A 21,563-nucleotide genomic window follows, 5' to 3' on the forward strand; every position below is an offset into this window, starting at 1 on the left:
CAATCCCTGGGATCGGTTGGCACAGCGATGTTCGAGAGGCTCCGGTGTCCACGAGGAACTGCTGTTCCTCACCAGTGGGACCCACCGTGATGTTTACCAAGGGTTCCCCGTGGGTCCCGGTTGGGGAACCATGACCCCCCTAGTCGTACAGGGGGAAACTCCTCTCATGTTCTCCCGATGTTCAGCATTATTGGGATCCCAATTTGGGTCTGCCAGAGGGAATTTAGTATCTGCGGCCGGGGCATTTGGGACATTTGCATTCCTTTGCTCCCAAGCCCCGAGCGCAGCTCGCCAAATCTGGCCCCTCTCTTCTGGCGTATAGAGGTGGGCTAAAATGTAATTCAGTTCCCCCAGGAGTATTCCACCGGGCCGAGAAAAAGTTCCAATTGTTCGGCGGCGGTATGGGCGTTCTCTTGCATACGAGGGAGGGTCTTTTTTTTTTTTAATTCCCTCAACTCACTGGGTTTGATGGGAACCGTTACGTAACTGGTGACGGTCACCCCCTGTGCGTTCGTTCCGTTCGGGACTTCCCGGACGGGGAAGGCACTGGCCGACCTTAGAATAAAGGGCAAGTTCTGAATGTCTTGGTTCAGCTGGTCCAGCTCTTTCCGCAGCCCGGGATAGGGTGGGGGCGCCGGAGGGGGAGCGGTAGGAAGAGGAGGAGGAGGAGGAGGTGGCGGCCCCCATTGAGGTCCAGTCAGCCAGAGGTCCTCCTCATCTTCCTGTTCTTTTTGGACAAAAATTTTGGCTAACTTGGGTCGAGGCCCCTCCCAATGAACATGGAACCAGACTTCCACATAGGGTTCCTGTGTTAACATTTTATGCTCCACGATGTAGTTTTTTTTAGTTGGGTCACCCAGTAATTACTGGGGATTCCAAGAGTATCCCAATGGTAGGGGAATTCGGGGTCCACTAGTGGATATTTTGGCCATTCTTTAGTGCACAAAGTTATCATGGTCGGTTTTTCCAGACCCCTGGTGAATGGACACAACCAGGGTGTCTCCCATTGTTGCAACAATTGTCCTAATGGAGAATCCGTGGGGATTCCCCCTACTGCGTTTTTCCCACTGGCCCCTGGCCTTACACTCTTACTCTGCGCCTTACCCATCCTTCCTGACTACGTTTCCCACCTTACAGAAGGTCCCGGACTCTTCTGTCCCCTTGCGGCGTCCAACGCCTCGTAACCACGCTAATCTCCCCGAGATTATGGGTAGGCTGTACTCACCAGACCTCCCAGAGGTCCCCTCGTCGGCCGGCTTCCTCTTTACTTCTGTCTGACTGGCGATTGGAGTCCCGTCCCGGATCCGACTTCGGGGAAAACGGGAGACACCTCAACGGGGTGTTACGGCCGATTACTCACCGGTTCCCCACAGTCCGGTCCACGTCGAGGACTCCTGGCTGGCTCGCCAATTTTGTCAGAAAACGACAGACACGGGTTCGGTTATCCAGTAGACAGAAGTTTTTATTGGGCACGTTTGCAAAGTGGGTCCCTCCCGCAGCAATGGAGGAACCCCGAAGCAAGGTCTGACAGGTTTTTATACCCCCTATCTGTCCTCCCCCTCCTACGAGGGCTTGGCTCACAATCTCACCTTTTTTACCGCCCCGGAGCGCCGCTAATTAACCGCAAAACCGCAGACATTCCACTTTCCGAATCCAATCAGCGCAATACACATTCCAATCCCCACTTGACCCGACAGCCGCCCCCTGCCGTTTCTCTTCACTCTGGTGCGAACGTGCCTCTTGCCTGCAGTCTTTCCTCCCTCCTGCCGTCCCTCTCCACTCTGGTGCGAGTGTGCCTTCTGCCCATCCTCCCTCCTGCCGTCCCCCCAAGGCTGCCCCATGGTGCACAGCGCTCTCCCCTAGCAAACATGGTTCGTTTGAGGCCCTCACTTCTCCCTGCCTTCTCACACAAACATATCTGGAACTGGAAGGTATCAGTTTAGGAGCTGCTCAGATATATCACATTCTGAATAATATTTAGCAGCAATGCTACTATTGAAAATATTATTATTAAATAATAATATATACTTAGACTAGATATGGCCAGCTGGAGTAAATCCAGTTGTATATTTTAGCATTTTGCAAAAAGACTAGATTCATTTAAGTTACAATTTTAGGAATAGAATTCAATTTAGTGCAGGAGAAGGGAAAATGACTGGGGAGGATATAACAGCATTTCTGAAATATCTAAATATTACTACAGCAGGGGAGAAAGGTGAGGGGAAGAAGAGAATGTTTACAAGGAAATAAGAAGCAATTGAGATTGCAGTATAATTGAAAAGAAGTATAGAAGAAAATGTTGTCCTTCCCTGATTTTATTAAGCAAGAAGAATTCCTATCGTGAATTCAACCTAACAAACATTGTCCTTGCTGCTAGATGATGATTAATAATCTCTTTTTATGTTGTGCTATATGTAATATTTACAGACAGGAAGGACGATGGATTTAGAAAAACTAACCTTTGAACCAGCAGGTGGTGCCTCTGATTCTCGCTGGCTCCCTTTTTTGTAGGTCTTATTTTTCCAAAACCTTCTGCTTTTACCATTGCTGGAATTGTATACATATAGCCTATGCCTATGAGAAATATAATCAGCTTGAGTATCTTTACTAATGCTTTATAAAACAACTGTGAATATGCCTGTATGGACATGAACAGAATGTTTGTTAAATATACTATTGGATAGGAGCTGTCAAGAATAAAATATTTTACACACAGTTTATGCCATTCTGATATTAACGTCTCAGATACGATATGTATTTTGGGGGTAGTAGAGAAGGGGGAAATTATTTCAGAAGCCAAACAATGGAAATATTTTGCATAATGGTCAAATCAATGGAGTAAGGCAATAGTCTCTTTGTGGTTGTTAACCTTCCTTAAAACTCTACATTGAATGTTTTGAGACAAGACTTTTTATTGTGCTATCACCCTGCCTCATCAATGCTTCATACTATTAATTGCCCCAGAGACATAAAAAACAAGGATAACATGCAAGATTTTTTACCGATACATGGGTTTTTCTATACATTTTAGATTTCCTTGGACAATTGCTAATTTTGCTGTTATTACTAACCCAGTCAGTCAACATTGCTTCATTGTAGGCAAATCATTATTTTGTAGAATGGTTAAGAATGCAGAGTTATTTTCTTCAGTTAATGATGTAGTTTATGAAGCATCCTGTTAAGGTAAATTTCCAGAGTTATAGCTCTTTCTGGTGGTTTCCCAAGTTCTTCTCTAATTTATTAGAAGAATATTAGCACAGTATTAATGCACACTGCTCTAGATAATTAACAGTACCATTCACATAACCAAATTGAACAGCCTTAAAGTCACTTTCTGCTCCCAACTCTTCCTTACTTGTTAGGATTGTAGGCATGTTGTATGCTTGAACATTCTCTACTTCAGTAGTAGAAAATTGTGGCCCTTGTACATCAAGTTCAATTTTGTCTAAAACTGGTCCATATAGGGATTACTATTAGGAAACATATCATCTTCCACTGCAAGCATGGTACAATAAGAATATATTTTCTTCTTTGCCTAAATTTTTCAGGATCTGCCTGGAGTTCATTTGCCAATACAGCCTTAGTGATGCCATAGTCATCAGCCTTCAAAACTTGAGACCTAAAGTTTTTAAATTAATTCTCCAGTCCACATATAGCAAAAAATGAGAGAGAAAATACCATTTCTCCAGACTGACGTATGCTCATTATTCACCATGTAGAGGCAACAAAAAATATTGGATATGTGTTTGCTTATCTAATGGGCTGTGAAGAACTGTTTACTGTCAGGTTTAAAAAAAAGAGAATGGCTTGCTCTGAAGGACTGAACCATCTTAAGGTACCTTCTAGTCGATGAAGATCAACATTTCAAAACACAAATAATAAATAACTACTAAATAAAGCTTTAGTTTCAGCTAAAATTATTTCCTCTCGATAGCCAAATAAGATAATTTGCTTTATCAGATAAGGTATGTTAAGATACCAAAGTCAGTCCTACTTCAGAAAAATCTTGCGTAGTACCTTTATCTCTTCAGAGCAACAGCACTCAGATGGGTGCACTTGTACCAGCCTTGTGGGTTGGTATGGGTTTCCACTATCTTTTGTTCATTGGTTACAATTTGGCATCTTCATCTAGTGGATAGAAGTTATATTGTGGCACCCATCAAAAAAGTTGGGTGTTGGTTCTTCTTTAATCTTCAATTTAGTTCTTGAACCATTAGCTTAAGATCTTAAGAATGTGATGGGACTCGATGCTGAATATAAATTGTTCTTATGGCTATCCTTCATAATTATGCAATGCATTACCAAAACTGATTTAAGTTGGTTAATCCACTGACTAGAATAAGTCTAATTTCCTGCCTTTGGTTCCACTATTTCTATAAACTATTGCAAGAGATTAGAAATTACAATGTATACAGAAACTATAAAATATTTGGGTTTATATCTTCTTGAAACATATCACAGTATGTTGAATTAAATGACTAAACCTATAGATACAATTTAAGTAGATATAAGTTGATGATTAAAACTTATATAAGTCTTTGGGCCAAGATTAATGTTATTAAAATGAATATCACATTGAGTAACTATGAGTTTTCCTGACAAAACCTAGGATTTGATTTTTTTTTTTTTTTGCAGGTGAATCTTTGTGATGATATTCCATGGACTGACACTTTGTTTCTGAATCATAATGATGGGTCCAGGTTTTGTTAGCACTAGTATTGAAAATAAGGAAAAAAGAAGGAATTGGAAAAAGAGAAAATAGTAAAAAGCAAAAGCACAGAAAAGAAAAGAAAAGAAAAGAAAAGAAAAAGAAAAAAATACAAAAGAAAAAGAATTGACTTTCGATCCTCCCCACAACAGATATATGTAACATTATATATCAAACTCTTGCTGTAAATTTACAACATAACCCATATTATTTCTAATCATCAAACCCATACAACATAATTTCATTTTTTCTATCCTGCAAAAAGTTCAAAAAAATTCCAATTAATACTAAAATTACACAATTTCTTGAGTCAAAGCCATCAATTTCACCATCTCAGCCAACTCCATCAACCTCACCAACCATTCTTCCACTATAGATAATGTCTTATCTTTCCACCTCTGTGCATTTAAAAACCTTGTCGCTGTTATCATATATAAAAATAAAGTTATAGATAATGTCAAATCCTTCCACCTTTATACATACAAAAACCTTACTATTGTCATATATAAAAACTGAAATTCCATAAATTTAATAACAAATATATTTTAACCTTAGCTAACTTTATATTGAGAACCTTAAAACATTGTCATTCAGTTCTGGTTGCAAAAGCAAATTCCATTAATAACTACTGAAAGCCTCAGCATATATGTTAACCATTGTCCAATAAATTCACTTTGTAAACCTTCTGTTTACTTTTAAAAAGCTTAAACTTTAAACCTTTCAAATAATGTCCCACAAGTTGATTCACCATCACCTCCTTGTCCAGTAACATCTCCAGTAATTTCTCTTTGTCTCTTCCCAGGAATAGCCTCACCAATTCAATACATTCCTTTTGCAAATCCAACATAAAAAATCTTTCCAAATCACTCTTCTCCATTAAACATTGTAACATCAGTTGATTCCATTTGGAATTCCATTCTGGCATCTTTTTCCACATCATCCTTTGACCATCTTAAGTCCATGTTTGAATCCACAACTTCTTTATTCATACCACCTTCACAGTCCAACATTTTTTTGAACTCCAATTCTACATTCAAATCAGTCTCCACCTCTTTTTCAAAGTCAACCATCTTATCCACTCTTTCTTCTATCTTTTTTTCAAGAGATGAATTTAGTTTCTAGTTCATCAAACATTGACTGGAGTAAACTTTTAACAGTTGCTCCAAAGGACCTCTTGTAGCCATTACTACTACTACTTCTTTTTTTCCTTTTAGACAAGTAAAACTATAGCCAGATATAATTAATTACAGTACAAGCAAAAGTAAACTGACAGTTCACGCCCTCTAGTGTCTTTCAAGCTGGAATTGCAGGCACGCTTCAAAGAGAACACACAGGGATGGAGTTACAGTCTCCTTCTGTTTTGGAAACCCAGCCAATTAACAGGGATAGGCTAGCACAACACAAAACTTTCCCATGGAAAAAGCAAACTTCATCACTTCAAATAGAGTTTTGTAAAAAAAATAAACTTCTAACAAATAAACCTTCCCTTTTCAGTGTAAATAACTTTTAAGTCTCTTCTAAATTCTGCTTATCATCCAGCTTTTTGCAAATTAATCAGATTCAAATTAATACTCTATTTCTTCTTTTAAAAGTATAGTCCCCAAAATAAGGATAAGCCCCAAGAGAATTACTTATCTGTTGCAAAGGAAGGTCTCTCTTAAGTTACAAAATAGTTATATTCCACAGTGTTTAGAAATGAGGTTTGGTTGGCTCTAGTGTCCTTAAAAAAGGCTGTGCCACAGTTCAAACAAAGATGGATCCCCCAACTCTCAGCCACTCAACGTGAAAGCCGTTTGCAGAAGCTTTTGTCTCCATATGAGTCAATTTCCTTGCTTCTTCCTTGATCCAGAGCAAGTTGGATGGCCAGCACTTGCCAGCTGTGGTGCTGTCTCCCCTCTCATGGAGAGATGATTAAGCCGCCATTGTCCCCACTGGAAGTCCTATGAAGAAATTCCTCATCTTCATTCTTATAAAGTGACAATTGCTGACAAATTTCAACTCTTCAAACTTTCATCTCTGTCATCAGCATTCCAGGAATCCATCTTGCATAAATCTTCTGATATTGAAGAATATCAATAGTGTGACCTGTTACACATAAATCAGTTCTTTCTAGTTCACCACCTGTACATTTCGGTGGCCCAACAACACACACTACTCATCTCAAAACAGTCATCCCCATAAACAACTTGGATTCAGTGGTGAATTTCATTTGGAAGGACTCCTTTGATTGATTGATTGATTGATTGATTGATTGATTGATCAAATTTATATGCCACCCATCTCACTATCAGTGACTCTAGGCGGCTCACAAGTAAAAAACATGAAAAACATTTAAAAACTACAACGCACATTAAAAGACTACAGACAAAAGATGGAGAGAGCATCCTCAAGGTGCCAGCCGCCCCCAATGTTGGGAACCCCCATTGGATCCCCAAGCTAGTCGGCAGAGCCAGGTCTTAAGGCTCTTCTGGAAGGCCAGAAGAGTGGGGGCCAACCTCACTTCAGGGGGCAAGATATTCCGCAGGGCGGGGGTGACAGCAGAAAAGGCTCTCCTCCTAGACCCCACCAGTTGAAATTCTCTAACCAACAGGGTCCACAACATGCCCTTCCTACCAGACTGAGTGGGGTAGGCCAATGTAACCTGGGCAAGGCAGTTCATCAGGTAATCTGGGCCCATGCCATGAAGGGCTTTAAAGCTCATAACCAACATCTTGAATTGGACCTAGAAGCAAACCAGCACCCAATGCAGCTCACGCAGCAGAGGTGTTACATGCGCAACCCTAGGGGTGCCCAAAACTGCCCACACTGCTGCATTCTGTACCAGCTGTAGCTTCTGGATACTTTTCAAGGGTAGCCCCATGTGGAGTGCATTGCAACAGTCCATCCAGTTAAGAATTCAATCAAGGCACATTGCTTAAAGGGCACTGATGAATACTCACTGCAGGCTTCCATTTCACAATAGCAACACCGCCTTTTCTCACAATTTTCCACCAATAATATGAAACAACATATGCTAAAGGACATGTCAGAGCTTCTAGTGCATCAGTACTGTCATTGTTAGCAACTTAGAACATTGGAGGCATTACTTTTCACTCAATTCTCCTGTGTGTCTTTCTATCTGTCTGGGATTATAAAAAAGGCTACTTGTCAGGACTCAACTAGATGTAATGGGAAAGATGGTGAGCAGAATCTGGTTTTTAAATGTAAAGCACCAACATGAAATAATTAATTTGATCTTGGAAAGGGCAATGGGAAGGATGATTTGATATTTTCCTCTTGTCCCCTTGTTCCAGTCTAAATCTTTCCTTCTCTAATAATTGTCTAATATGAGGATTCAGAGGAAAACCCAAGATGATGGAACCCTGAGTTAATGACCATATAGGTGGAGATGTATTAACAGGATCTAACTCTTCCATTGAGAAAGAAATTCCAACAAGCCTTTGTAAATTTAGAGTACAGAGTAGGTAGAACCATTTTCCCCAAGCTGGGTTCCCTTTAGATCTATGGCCAACTCCTAGAATTAGATATGAAATTAGCATACTGGTAGGAAAATTCTGGGAGTTGAAATTCATATATCCAGAGAGCTTCCAAATTGTGGAAGCCTGGGGTAGAAAGGAGTTGTCCACCTCCCGGGAAAGTTTCCTCAGGATAAAAAGTATACTCAAGAGTAGATTCATAAATAGTGTTTCTGGCTGGTTAAACCTGAAGGCAGGTTTTATTGAGACTGGGTGGTGCTCTAGGCAGGAGTACAAAAGCATTCAGTTTCTAACATGCCAGTGCTGGATTGTTGATCAAGCCTGAGGCCTTACTTTAAACATGTAATTCTGCTGTTAGTCTCCCCAAACTGTTATTAGACTGTTTTCAGATTCGGAATACTCTTCGACAAATGACCTGCTTGGATACATTATTTGACTTTTTGTTTAATTTTGGATTTCATTGTCTAGTGCCTGCCTGCCTGCTTGCTTTGCCTCTGCTGCTGCTCTATGCATTACTGTTGCAGGGCTTTTCCTGGAGAGTTTCCCACTCCTAGAGCTGGGCATTTTAGGCCCATATAAAACAAAGAACTTTTGATTTAATTTTCACCTTGAAACCACAAGCACATTGTGTATCAAAGCCAGCTTTCGAAAGCATCACTTCTCAAGAGTTGCCTGCAGAGTGGGATATGTATACTGTACCTGGTCTACATACTATGGCACACCATTTTTTGTTTTGAGCATTGGCTGGATGTGATGAACCTAGTGTATTTATGCCACATTATGGATTGTGGGAAATAATCTGGAATAGTTCCCCCCCCCCCCATTTTGGTCCTAATATGGCAAAACATGACTCTGGGTTTCAACAATTTATTAAGATTTCCCACATAGACATTTCTTATTAAAAATATGTAAAAATAAGTATTGTTTTTAAAAAATCCAAAAGGCTGTCCAAGGGAAGAGAGAGTGGATCTATCCTCTGTTAAAACAGAAAAGGATATGGACCAATTTTTTGCGTGTGTGTGTGTGTGTGTGTGTGTGTGTGTAATTAATAGCTATTAAGCAGGAAAACTGTCACTTAGGTTTTCAAATGGGAGCTAGATGGATCTTTGTTATATAGTATGATTCTAGGAAATGCTTTACAATTGAACAGATGATGTGATGCATTTTGAGGGTGTGGATGCTACAATAGGCAACAGTCAAAGTCCAGTGCCCTTTGGGACTGTTCGCAAATCTAATGCCTCACATTGGACTTTCACTGCCATTAATCCCCACTCAGCATTACTAGGGAATACAGGAGAAGAAACGTTCAATCTGGAGAACACCAGACTGGGGAAGGTTGAGTTAATTAACATTTCTGGGGTGCCGTAAAATAAGTATCTGGACCAGAGTTGCTGCTAAAATATATCAGAGGACAGGAACTGCTAGGATTAGCATGGATATCTTGGCCCTCATAAGAGCTAATCCCATATTGCGTTATTTGAAGTGGGGCCATTTCTCAGCTCCCCCCAAAAAGGGGGGCCCAAGCTACAGTAGCGCCCGCACCCCCGTTGCAACGAAGCCGGTTCGCCTTCGAAGACTCCACTTGGGTCTTCTCCGCATAGACTTTCCTTGCCTGGAGAAGCAGGAAAGGGAGGGGGAAGGGAAAGGGAGAATCAGGGAGAGTTACTCTCCTACACTTCAAGGCATGACTGTGAGATGCCAGACCCTAATCAACATCCACGGGTGCCTCCCGGCTCGAGCCTCTTCAGCCCCAGTAGCGGCGAGGAGAACCAAGCACTCCCTGGCAACGGCAGCCGCGCTCCTCCTCTCTGTCATCAGCCAGTTCTGTCTGACACATTGAGGAAAGGCAGCCGAGTATTGTCCTAAAACCGGGGGGGGGTGTTTAGGAGGAAAAGAGGGGTGGAAATAATTCAATCAATCACATGACTTGACAGGATTTCTAACCATTTTCTTTATCGTGCGGCGAAATCGTATCTATAGAAAAGCAGAGCGTCCCCTCCCCCCCCCATATTCCCACGCCCACAGAGAAGCTAAGATGGGGCAATAGAAAAGCATCTCAAGGTAAGCGTTTCCTCGTGGAAGGCAAATTTTAAGGAGAATTTGCTTCACCCCGCACCCCTTGGGCTGGGGCGACGGGGGTTGCTCGTTGTTCATGTGTCTGCGATGCCCGAGGAGAGAGGATCGGGAGGGTTGGAAGGGGCTCTGCCTTCGGGGCTGCTTTCCGTAGGTTCTCTTTCTGGAGCTGTAAAAAAGCCGCGCGAGCGGTATCCCTCAGCCTTCCGATCTCGGTGCAGAAGAAACACCTCCCTCCCGAGGTCTTTAGGCGTGAATATCGCGCAGAAGGAAGTGCGGGAAGGTATTCGGCGTTGAAGGCGCCGTGAGCAAATCCGGGGAGCAGCGGGAAGCCCCGAAGGTGAAACTATGCACGAAGGCACTTCAAACCAAACACAAAAGATGGCCAAGAGCAATAACCCATCAAGTGTAACTTGAGCCGATTCTCTTTGGCGGGTTTGAAGACAAGAGGGTTGTGTGACTGAAGGCCAGAGGGAGGGACGCCGTGAGCGGCGAAGGAGCGGCCGGGCTCGCGTTTCGCATTCTTCAGCTCCCTTCCTCCCCCTGAGTAAGCGTGAATGGAGGGCAGCCGCACGCGGGATTTCTGCCGCTCAGGCTTAACCCTTGAGAGCAGGTCTTCCCCTCTCCCAGCTGGAGGAAAACACTTCTGAGGCTGTGGAGAAATTGATGGTGGTCCCCTCAGCTCAATTTGGGGGGGGGCGGGGCGCGAATTAACTGCCATTTTTCCCTTGGGACGTTTTACATGGCCTGCGATTTCTCTTTCCTAAACTCCTTGCCAGGTGTGAACTTATCTTACAGAGGCTTGAGGCCCAATTCTCCACCATTACTATCGGAAATTTGCAATTCCGATCGAAATGTCAGTATCAAAAAAGGTAAATAAAAACCCCACATATTTCCCTCGGGTTTCCACTATTTTTTGCACAATGCATTTGAATAGTTAAAAGAAGAGTAGAGAATCTGGCTTCGATGAAGTCATTAGACTACAGCCTCACACAGGCTGGGGCTGATAGGGGTTGGAGTCCAACAAGTTTAAAAAGACCAGAGGTTCATCACAACGACTTTAAAAGATAGACAGTTGTTGAAAGTATGTTAGTTTCATTGCCCATTAGAGTAATAAGATCTCTGAGGAAAAACAGCTCACCTGGGCAGTGAGTTTCAGAGAACCACAGGCATTTAATGTAACCCATTTCCAAAATGTACTTCAGTCAGACATTATTTAATACAATAAAGCCCCTTCTTGCTTTGAGTAAGGTTATGGTGTTTTGAAAGGAGTAGTACATACAAGGTGAAAATTGGTTAGATTCAAATATCAAACTTAACTATAAACAAACTACCTTATGCCTTAGTCTGTTGGGTGAGTCTAATCAGTGATGATTCCTTAAAAGTTAATTATTACCATGGCTTAATGAAATGTGTGAACCCAATCTTGTTCAGAGACAGTGAAATAAATCACAGAAATGGTGCAGAAAGACAAGTTCACCAATATTAAAACATTAAATTGAAATTATTAAAATTGATTAACAGTTATAACCTTTTGAAAGAATTGCTTATTTTCATATTTGGGATATGAAAGGTGCCCATCCTTTTATATATAAAAGGTTGGCTTTTCCCCCAGGTGCTGGGATAGGATAAGGTTGGAGCCTGAGAATTGTATGGATTGATGGATTGGAGATGGCAGGTCAAGTGTTGTGTTTGGTTTTACTATTGTTGTGAGCTGCCAAGAGTTGTATTTTACAAGATGGGCAGCCATATAAATCTTTTAAGTAAAATAAATTTAATAAAAGCTGCAAAAAATGAGGCCAAATGCAACTCTCAAGCAAACATATTCCATAACCTAGGAGCAAGGCAGGAAAAAGTCCTTTCTTGTGTGCCAGATAATGGAGCCTCCAACAGCAGGGGCATTTTTTAAAGGGCTTCTCCTGTAGGTCTTAATGCCAGAGCAGGTTCATAATGGGAAAGGTAGTCAGATAATCAGACTGTAACCTTCTAAACGTTAATATCAACTTATGTTCAGTAAACAGCTGGCAGATCTTTCAGTGCAACCCTATTCCTTGTTCAATTTAGTAGCTTGGTTGATGCATTTTGGTCCACTTGCAACTTGCATAAACTTAAAAAGATAGTCTGTGTTAGGGTATGAATGACTGTTGCAAAATCTCACCAGTCTTCTGATAACTGGGTAAACAGGCTTCTTACCAGAGCTTCCAACCATGAATCCAGTGTCAACTGAAGATTAAGGACAGCTCCTAGACTGTGAACATTTTTATGGAGGAAGAGCAGCTCTATCCTAAAAACCTGAATCTCCATCCCAGAGTACAATTTTTTATTGACCAACAGCCATTCTATCTTGTTTGGATTTAATTTCAGCTTGTTCTCTTCAGCCCATCACTGAATTTAGGCAACATTCAAGGGTCTCTGGAACTGGATTATATGGAGCAATAGAACTTAGTGTTATCAATGTATGGATGCACTGCATTTAAAAGACAACCTTCTATGTTATAGCATTCTAAGCTACAGCTGTCTGTTATATCAGAATATCATACTTGAAGAACATTAACACTAAAACACTTTAACAATGGATCTTAAAAAAACACAAAAGGCCCATATAACTCAATAAAAATCACTGCATTTTTGAAGTAAGAAATAATAACCCAAAGAACTTAAGAATATATAATTAAATTTAGTTTGCATTAACATCGTTCACTATACCTTTCTATATCTTTCCCTCCTTGCAAATTATACCTGCTTCCACTGTGTCCATATACTAATTCATACATTATCTAATAATATCATCAATTCCATCCAGCTAAGACTTTCTCAATTTTTCCTTCCTTGGCGTAGTTTTTCCCAGATCAATCTACTTCTTTTGCACTGGTCACTCACCTTTGCATTCCATTCACATTCATTCAGTTCCCATTCATTCTTGATTCTATTTCTTCTTGTCCTACTGCACACATTTCTTAAGTACCCATTCTCATTGCATTCAACTTTTATATTTGCCCTGATATACCTCGTTTCATCTAGCCAAGTGGGCAAAATCCTGCTGATATACATACCTGCATTCTCTTTTGGCAGACTTCACTCTTCACAATAGATCACATGCTACTAAATGCCTTTCTGCCAGCATTTATACATCTGAAAATGTTTTAGTAAATGTTCTACCAAGGCATTCACATTTATCTACTTGCTTTAGTTTTTTGCCATTTATGTATAATTTGTAATTGTTCATAGCTGCCTTGATTTTTGATATGTTAATTTTTAGATCCGTTCCCCTTGCAGCATCATAAATTATAACATTTGCTGCAAAAATTGGAATCCTCAGCCAGTAATATGGTATTGTCTGAATACAAACAGAACATGTGCATTTATGTCCCCACCCTGTATGGCAGTAATGTCAGTATTTATTATTCATAAATTAATTTACATGTATCTGCATTTATTCATAAATACATTAAACAGCAGGGGGAACATCACACATCCTTGTCTTACTCCCTGCTTGAATGTTGAACCTTTTCCTCAGCATTCCACTTATACATGCTTTACTTCCATCTTATACTGATTTTATCTCAACCAACCTTCAACTTGATATTCATGTGCAACATTCTGTAGTTAAGCCTGTTCATTCTGTCACATTCTTTCTTTAAATCAAGCAATATACAATAAACTTTCACATCTTTGTACATTTTTCAGTGACCTGAAGAACAGAAATTTAATCAGCACACCACCTTCCTGGCATAAAGCCATACTGCACTGTCAAAATTTTGCTCATTGTCACTCTTTCAGTCAGAGCCAAACACTTTCTCAGGTATGTTTAACTAATCCCTCATAGCTTTTTCATTTGCTCTTGCTACCTTTCCCATTGTACAGAGGAAGAATAGTGACATCCTTCCAATCATCAGGTAGCGATGCAGTCTTCACACACGTATGGAACCACATAGCCACTTCATAAACAAACCATGTCCACATTTTAACATTTCTCCAGTTATGCCATGTACATATGCAGCCTGGTCATCTTCCAACCTTCTCACAGCATTTACAGTGGGGCAAAAAAGTATTTAGTCAGCCACCAATTGTGCAAGTTCTCCCACTTAAAAAGATGAGAGAGGCCTGTAATTTTCATCATAGGTATACCTCAACTATGAGAGACAAAATGGGAAAAATCCAGAAAATCACATTGTCTGATTTTTAAAGAATTTATTTGCAAATCATGGTGGAAAATAAGTATTTGGTCACCTACAAACAAGCAAGATGTCTGGCTCTCACAGACCTGTAACTACTTCTTTAAGAGGCTCCTCTGTCCTCCACTCGTTACCTGTAGTAATGGTACCTGTTTGACCTTGTTATCAGTATAAAAGACACATGTCCACAACCTCAAACAGTCACACTTCAAACTCCATTATGGCCAAGACTAAAGAGCTGTCGAAGGACACCAGAAACAAAATTGTAGACCTGCACCAGGCTGGGAAGACTGAATCTGCAATAGGCAAGCAGCTTGGTGTGAAGAAATCAACTGTGGGAGCAATAATTAGAAAATGGAAGACATACAAGACCACTGATAATCTCCCTCGATCTGGGGCTCCACGCAAGATCTCACCCCGTGGGGTCAAAATGATCACAAGAACGGTGAGCAAAAATCCCAGAACCACACAGGGGGACCTAGTGAATGACCTGCAGAGAGCTGGGACCAAAGGAACAAAGGCTACCATCAGTAACACACTACGCTGCCAGGGACTCAAATCCTGCAGTGCCAGACGTGTCCCCCTGCTTAAGCCAGTACATGTCTGGGCCTGTCTGAAGTTTGCTAGAGAACATTTGGATGATCCAGAAGAGGATTGGGAGAATGTCATATGGTCAGATGAAACCAAAGTAGAACGTTTTGGTCTAAACTCAACTCGTTGTGTTTGGAGGAGAGAGAATGCTGAGTTGCATCCAAAGAACACCATACCTACTGTGATCATGCTTTGGGGCTGTTTTTCTGCAAAGGGACCAGGACAACTGATCCGTGTAAAGGAAAGAATGAATGGGACCATGTATCGTGAGATTTTGAGTGAACACCTCCTTCCATCAGCAAGGGCATTGAAGATGAAATGTGGCTGGGTCTTTCAGCATGACAATGATCCCAAACACACCGCCCAGGCAACGAAGGAGTGGCTTCGTAAGAAGCATTTCAAGGTCCTGGAGTAGCCTAGCCAGTCTCCAGATCTCAACCCCATGGAAAACCTTTGGAGGGAGTTGAAAGTCCGTGTTGCCCAGCGACAGCCCCAAAACATCACTGCTCCAGAGGAGCTCTGCATGGAGGAATGGGCCAAAATACCAGCAGTAGTGTGTGAAAACCTTGTGAAGACTTACAGAAAACGTTTGACCTCTGTCATTGCCAACAAAGGATATATAACAAAGTATTGAGATGAACTTTTGATATTGACCAAATACTTATTTTCCACCATGATTTGCAAATAAATTCTTTAAAAATCAGACTGTGATTTTCTGGATTTTTCCCCCCCATTTTGTCTCTCATAGTTGAGGTATACCTATGATGAAAATTACAGGCCTCTCTCATCTTTTTAAGTGGTAGAACTTGCACAATTGGTGGCTGACTAAATACCTTTTTGCCCCACTGTATGACTGCATTCATTTTTTCTTCTTCAACAGCAATGTTTGTAGCATTTTTTTCCGTTCCATTCCAGTCTTGAACAAATTGTTGTCATTCCCATACAGATCTCTACAATTCCCCTTCCTAGCATCTCCTCACTTCAGTTTCATCTAGAAGCTCCTTGCTTATCCCTCCTCACTCAGTTTCAAAACAAATTTTTATTTCCATAAAAATTGCTTTGCATTTCTTCTGCCTGTTTTAATTATTCCTCACTGTGTTTGACTATATTCTGTGCAAATATCTTTTCCTCTGAATGTAATATACAATAAGTTTCTCACATCGACATTTTTGCAGCAATTATTCTCTTATGGAATGCAACAAAATGTGTGGACTTACACTACACTGTGTGCATAATTATTAGGCAAGTTGTATTTTTGAGGATGAATTTCATTATTGAACAACTACAGCGCTCTCAGTCAATCCAAATTGTTAATAAACCTCAAACCTGAATATTTAAAAAAGTAAAAGTGAGGTTTTGGCTTTCTTAGGAGCATATCTATATGTGCACAATTATTGGGCAACTATTAGTGTCCAGAATTATTATGCAACTAAATGAAAAACAAAAATTCCCCCATCTCACTCATTTATTTTCATCTGTTAAAGTGAGAAAAACAAACAACTCAAAATTTACATAAACATTTCTGACATTTCAAACAAAAAATCAGTGACCAATATAGCCACCCTTCTTTGCAATAACAGTCATAAGCCTTCCATTCATGGAGTCTGTCAGTTTCTTGATCTGTTGACAATCAACTTTTTGTGCAGCAGCAACCACAGCCTCCCAGACACTGTTCAGAGAGGTGTACTGTTTTCCTTCACCGTAAATCTCCCGTTTAAGAAGGGCCCACAAGTTCTCAATAGGGTTTAGGTCAGGTGAGGAAGGGGGCCATGTCATTATTCTTTCATCTTTGAGGCCTTTACTGGCTAGCCACGCAGTGGAGTACTTCGATGCATGCGATGGAGCATTGTCCTGCATGAACATCATGGTCTTCTTGAAAGATGCAGACTTTTTCCTGTATCACTGCTTGAAGAAAGTGTCTTCTAAAAACTGGCAGTAGGTTTGGGAGTTGATTTTGAGTCCATCTTCAACCCGAAAAGGTCCAACTAGCTTATCTGTAATAATACCAGCCCATACCAGTACCCCACCTCCACCTTGCTGGCATCTGAGTCGAAGTGGAGTTCTATGCCCGTTACTGATCCAGCCACGGGCCCATCCATCTGGTCCGTCAAGAGTCACTCTCATCTCATCAGTCCATAAAACCTTTGAAAAATCTGTCTTCAGATATTTCTTGGCCCAGCCTTGCCGTTTCAACTTATGTGTCTTATTCAGTGGTGGTCGAGTTTCAGCCTTCCTTACCTTGGCCATGTCTCTGAGCACTGAACACCTTGTACTTCTGGGCACTCCAGGTAGGTTGCGGTTCTGGAATATGGCAGCACTGAAGGATAATGGGTTCCTGGTAGCTTCACGTTTGATTCTTCTCAAATCTTTGGCAGTTAATTTGCATCTTTTTTTCTCAACATGTTTCTTGTGACCCTATTGACTATTTGCAGCAAAACGTTTGATGGTTCTGTGGTCACGCCCCAATATCTTAGCAATTTCAAGAGTGCTGCATCCCTCTGAAAGACTTTTTACAATTTTTGACTTTTCAGAGTCAGTTAAATCTCTTTTTTGGCCCATTTTGCCTGAGGAAAAGAAGCTGCCTAATAATTATGCACAGCTTGATATAGGGTGTTGCTCTCCTTAGGCCACACCCTCCCTCATTACAGAAATACACATCACCTGATATGCTTATATCCAATAAGCATTCAGGTTTATACAGCTTGGAGGTGGAAAATATGCATAAAAATGATGATATGGTCAAAATATTCACTTGCCTAATAATTGTGCACACGGTGTAGTAGGAAAACAGTGTTTGATGGAACGATGAGGTGAAAGGCTGTGAGTGAGAAACAAAAAGCATGAAAATACTGGTCAATGGAAAAAAATAAACTGAATTTCTATGAGAGGTTTGATTTTTAATGCTGGAAGCACTACAGCTGGAATTAAGTTGTTTGAAAATTGAGATATGGACAGGTAGAAGCAGTGTGTTATGCAGTATTTCAGCCTTTCTGCCTTCTAGATACATCTCAGGCTAAACCTAACATTTTTTTAAATGTCAAGAACGTAAAATCAACATGCTTATGCCTATTTAAAAACAAGTGTTGCTTTCCAAGAACTAGTATTAAAAAGTTTCATAGGATTGCTCTGTGTCTGCCCCATTTGTTGGTCCCCAGGTAGTTGCAGTGGAGAAGGCCTGAGAGATACAGCTGATGTTAACCATTTACAATATTATTTTTCATCCCCTCCTGTCCATTTTGTCTCCACAAGAACCTTAGGAGGAAATTAAATGCTGAATTAGGGTTTAAATTTAATCTGGGTCTCTCCAGTCTAACATTGTAACCACTGTATCATGCTCATGAACGAGTATGGCTCATCAGGGGCTGCACTATGGCTGTTGAATGTAGGGACCTTCAGGATTTGTTCCCTTAAATACTGAAGGAAGTTGAAGAACTTTGTGTACTATTTCCGTTTACGAAGGCAGAGCTAATGTCTCTGTGTGAAAAATTAGTGGGTTATCGCTAGTTGGGGAAAGTCAGATGAGAAAAAATTAGAGGCAGTTTTTAAAGAGGGGAAAATAGAATCTAGTGTGAAATTATTTGGGGTTAGACATGGAAAAGAAAGTATTCACTGTATTTTGTTTTTGAGATGTAAATGAAGGGGAACAATTTAGTTGCAATGAAATTGATTTAGCAGATCAAAATATGTGTGTTAAGCTTTTAGTAAGTTTAACTCATCTAATTTAGCTAAAAGAAAACACCTGCCAAAATGGGGGAAGGAAGGAAGGAAATTCTGCCCCTAACTCCTCTGATAATATCACCACTGTATCATGAAACTAAAAAAAACAAAACCTTCAAAAGTGCAGTTCCCAGGGGTGCAGAAAGGTTGCTCACCTCTGGCTTGCAATAGCTGGCAGCAGATTTCAGTAGAAAAAATCCTGCCAGGGCTTACCTGGAGTTGTTGGTGATTGAGCATTGTTAGTAATTGCTTTCCTGCCAAGTCATGTTGCCACTGCAGTTATAACTGACTGCGTTATTATGAGTTATGATGTTTGTCCCAATTTTTTTCCCTTCCTTTTCTTTTAAATGGACATTGATTCTTACCTAGCTTCTCAGAAGATAATACAGTATCTGTGATTCTGTGTAGTTGTGGGAAATTATCCATTAATTAATCAGATACCCTGGCACAACGTTGTTTAGTGCTTCCATTCCTCCCTTTCATATTTTTTCCTAAACTGAAATAGAATGACACGAGACTGTTAGAGTGCACTTCCTTCATTTTTGATGCTTCTGAAAATGCATTCCGTTTTCACTGTCATTTTTTAAAGGCTGCCCTTTTTAAAATCCTTATATTAACTTTTATGCTGGATGTGTGGTGTGTGTGCCTTCAAGTCAGTTTTGACTCCTGGTGACTGCCTGGACAAGTCCCTGCAGTTTTCTTGGCAAGATTTCAGAAGTGGTTTGCCATTGCCTTCTTCCTAGGACTAAGAGAGAATGATTGGCCCAAGGTCACTCAGTTGGTTTCAGGTCTAAGGCAGGACTAGAACTCACAGCCTTCCAGTTTCTAGCTTGTTGCCTTAACCACTACACCAAGCTGGCTCTTTTTATACTGGATCCCTTACTATAATTAGTCATTGATGTGGTGGTATAAAGTTGCAGCTCAATCCTCTTGATTTCAGTGGCTTTTGTCATATCTAACTTTGCATAGGATGAGTGGCTAATAGACTAGTCAATTACAACAAAAACAATATACATTTATCTCTGCTGTTCTGAAAGAAAGTTTTGGTGGTGAGTTGTGGTTCTGGGTGAGAGACAGGAGTGAAAGGGATGATTTATTTCATTTATTCTACTGAATTTTTATACCACCTAGTCAAACAACTCTGGGCTGTATAAATATGAATTCATAAAATATAGACTATAGAATAACTACTTGATTTATAGATACAGAGCCAGTCACTCTGTCTCAGCCCAACCTATATGACAGGGCTGTTGTTGTGGTGGAGAAAAATAGAAGGGGAGAAAGGTGTCTTGGTCATCTTGAACTCCTGGATTAAAAGTAGGATATAAATAAAATCTAAATAAATAAATATTCAAAGGGAGCTAGAAAAGTATATTGTATAAATCATATTTGTAGATTAAGCCAAAATTACAATGGTTTATTGGACTTGGTCCGGAGAATTCTGAGTTCAGATCACCGCTCTGCTGTGTATTTCATGTGTTATCTTATAGCATTCCTTCTGAGATCCCATGTGTACTGCTGTCATCTTTATGAAAGAAGGGAGGCATAAGTATATACCAAGTTAGGCCATTTGAAATGGCACCCATTCTTCCCTTGTGGCTTTCTGGAAGGAATGTTCATTGTGAAATTCAGCTCATAATAGGTTAAACTGATTTAAAAAATGATGGGGGGGGCAGACTTGCTTCCAAGTAAGGAATAGCAGCTGGCATGGTTTGTGTGGAGTATGTGTTTGATTTAAATCTGAAACCTCCCCCCCATGGGGAATGTTTGGATTCAGGTTTGAGGGACGTAGGTAGAGAACCCAGGAAAGAAGGAAGGAACATAGCCATTCAAGAACCACTGCTGCAGCATTGTATCTGCCACCATCGCCCCACCACTTTATTTATCATTGTTTCTGGTGCCTATCCTGTCATGGATGCTTGTTAGTTGTCTAGTGTTATTGGATCAATTTATGCCCATGCACCTTAAAAATATGGCATAATGCATGGATGAATTCAAGCCACTACATGTACTTTAGATCCAGCTTTCTCTTGGCTGATATTTGCCAGGAGTGATCCACTGAGGAAGATATTTTGCTTGATAATTAATACCTCTCTCAACTGGGAGGTGCCACAGTCTGCCTTGAAGGAGGTAGTGGTATTTACTGTTCTTGACCAATACACCTGTATTTTACCAAGATAACTACATGGAGAGACAATAAAAATTATTGATGATATAGTGCCAGATGGTGGGCCACTCAGGCCAGATGGCACTAAACATACTACTTAGGAAGAGCTGAGGGACTTTCGGAGTACTAGTGATGTTTATGATGTGGCTAGATTGAAGCCTTTGGGACATCTAGTTGCTGATGCTGCCATTTAGGAAAAGAAAATTCTGCAAAGTTGCAAAGACAGAATTATAAAGGGAATATGGAATGTAAGAAGCATGAACATGGGAAGACCCAACACAGTGAAAGATGAAATGAATCAACCACACATTGACCTCTTAGGCATCAGTAAATTGAAACGGCCTGGAATTGGATCTTTTCAGTCAGAAGATCACACTGTTTACTACTCAGGACATGAAAAACAAAGAAGGAATGGCATTGCTTTCATAATCAGGAATGATATAGCAAGGTTAGTACTTGGGCACATACATTCTTTTACTGAATCATATCAATTAGATTTCATGGACTACCCTTTAATATGGCATTTATCTAAGTTGGTGCTATAACTGTTGACACAGAAGAGGTTAATGAGTTTTGTGATGAAGTTCAATCTGAAATCAACAGAACATGGAAGCAAAATGTGCTGCTTGTGTTTGGAAATTGGAATCCCAAAGTTG

At 40.6% G+C, this 21,563-nt stretch overlaps 1 protein-coding gene across 2 annotated transcripts in view; it reads left to right on the plus strand.

The window, feature by feature from the left end:
• Positions 1-10,046: 10,046 nt before the first annotated feature.
• The window catches only part of TCF20 (transcription factor 20), a 236,759-nt gene continuing 225,242 nt past the window's right edge, over positions 10,047-21,563 (plus strand). For both annotated transcript variants that reach the window (XM_088140976.1, XM_088140979.1), the window contains exon 1: positions 10,047-10,245. The gene's annotated coding sequence lies outside the window, so the exon portion shown is untranslated. The remainder of the gene's footprint in view (positions 10,246-21,563) is intronic.

The sequence above is a fragment of the Python bivittatus genome, unplaced genomic scaffold (assembly GCF_059951505.1).
Source record: "Python bivittatus isolate LINGU-HERP-01145 unplaced genomic scaffold, Pbiv_v1 ctg000330_np1212, whole genome shotgun sequence".
NCBI classification, from domain to species: domain Eukaryota; kingdom Metazoa; phylum Chordata; class Lepidosauria; order Squamata; family Pythonidae; genus Python; species Python bivittatus.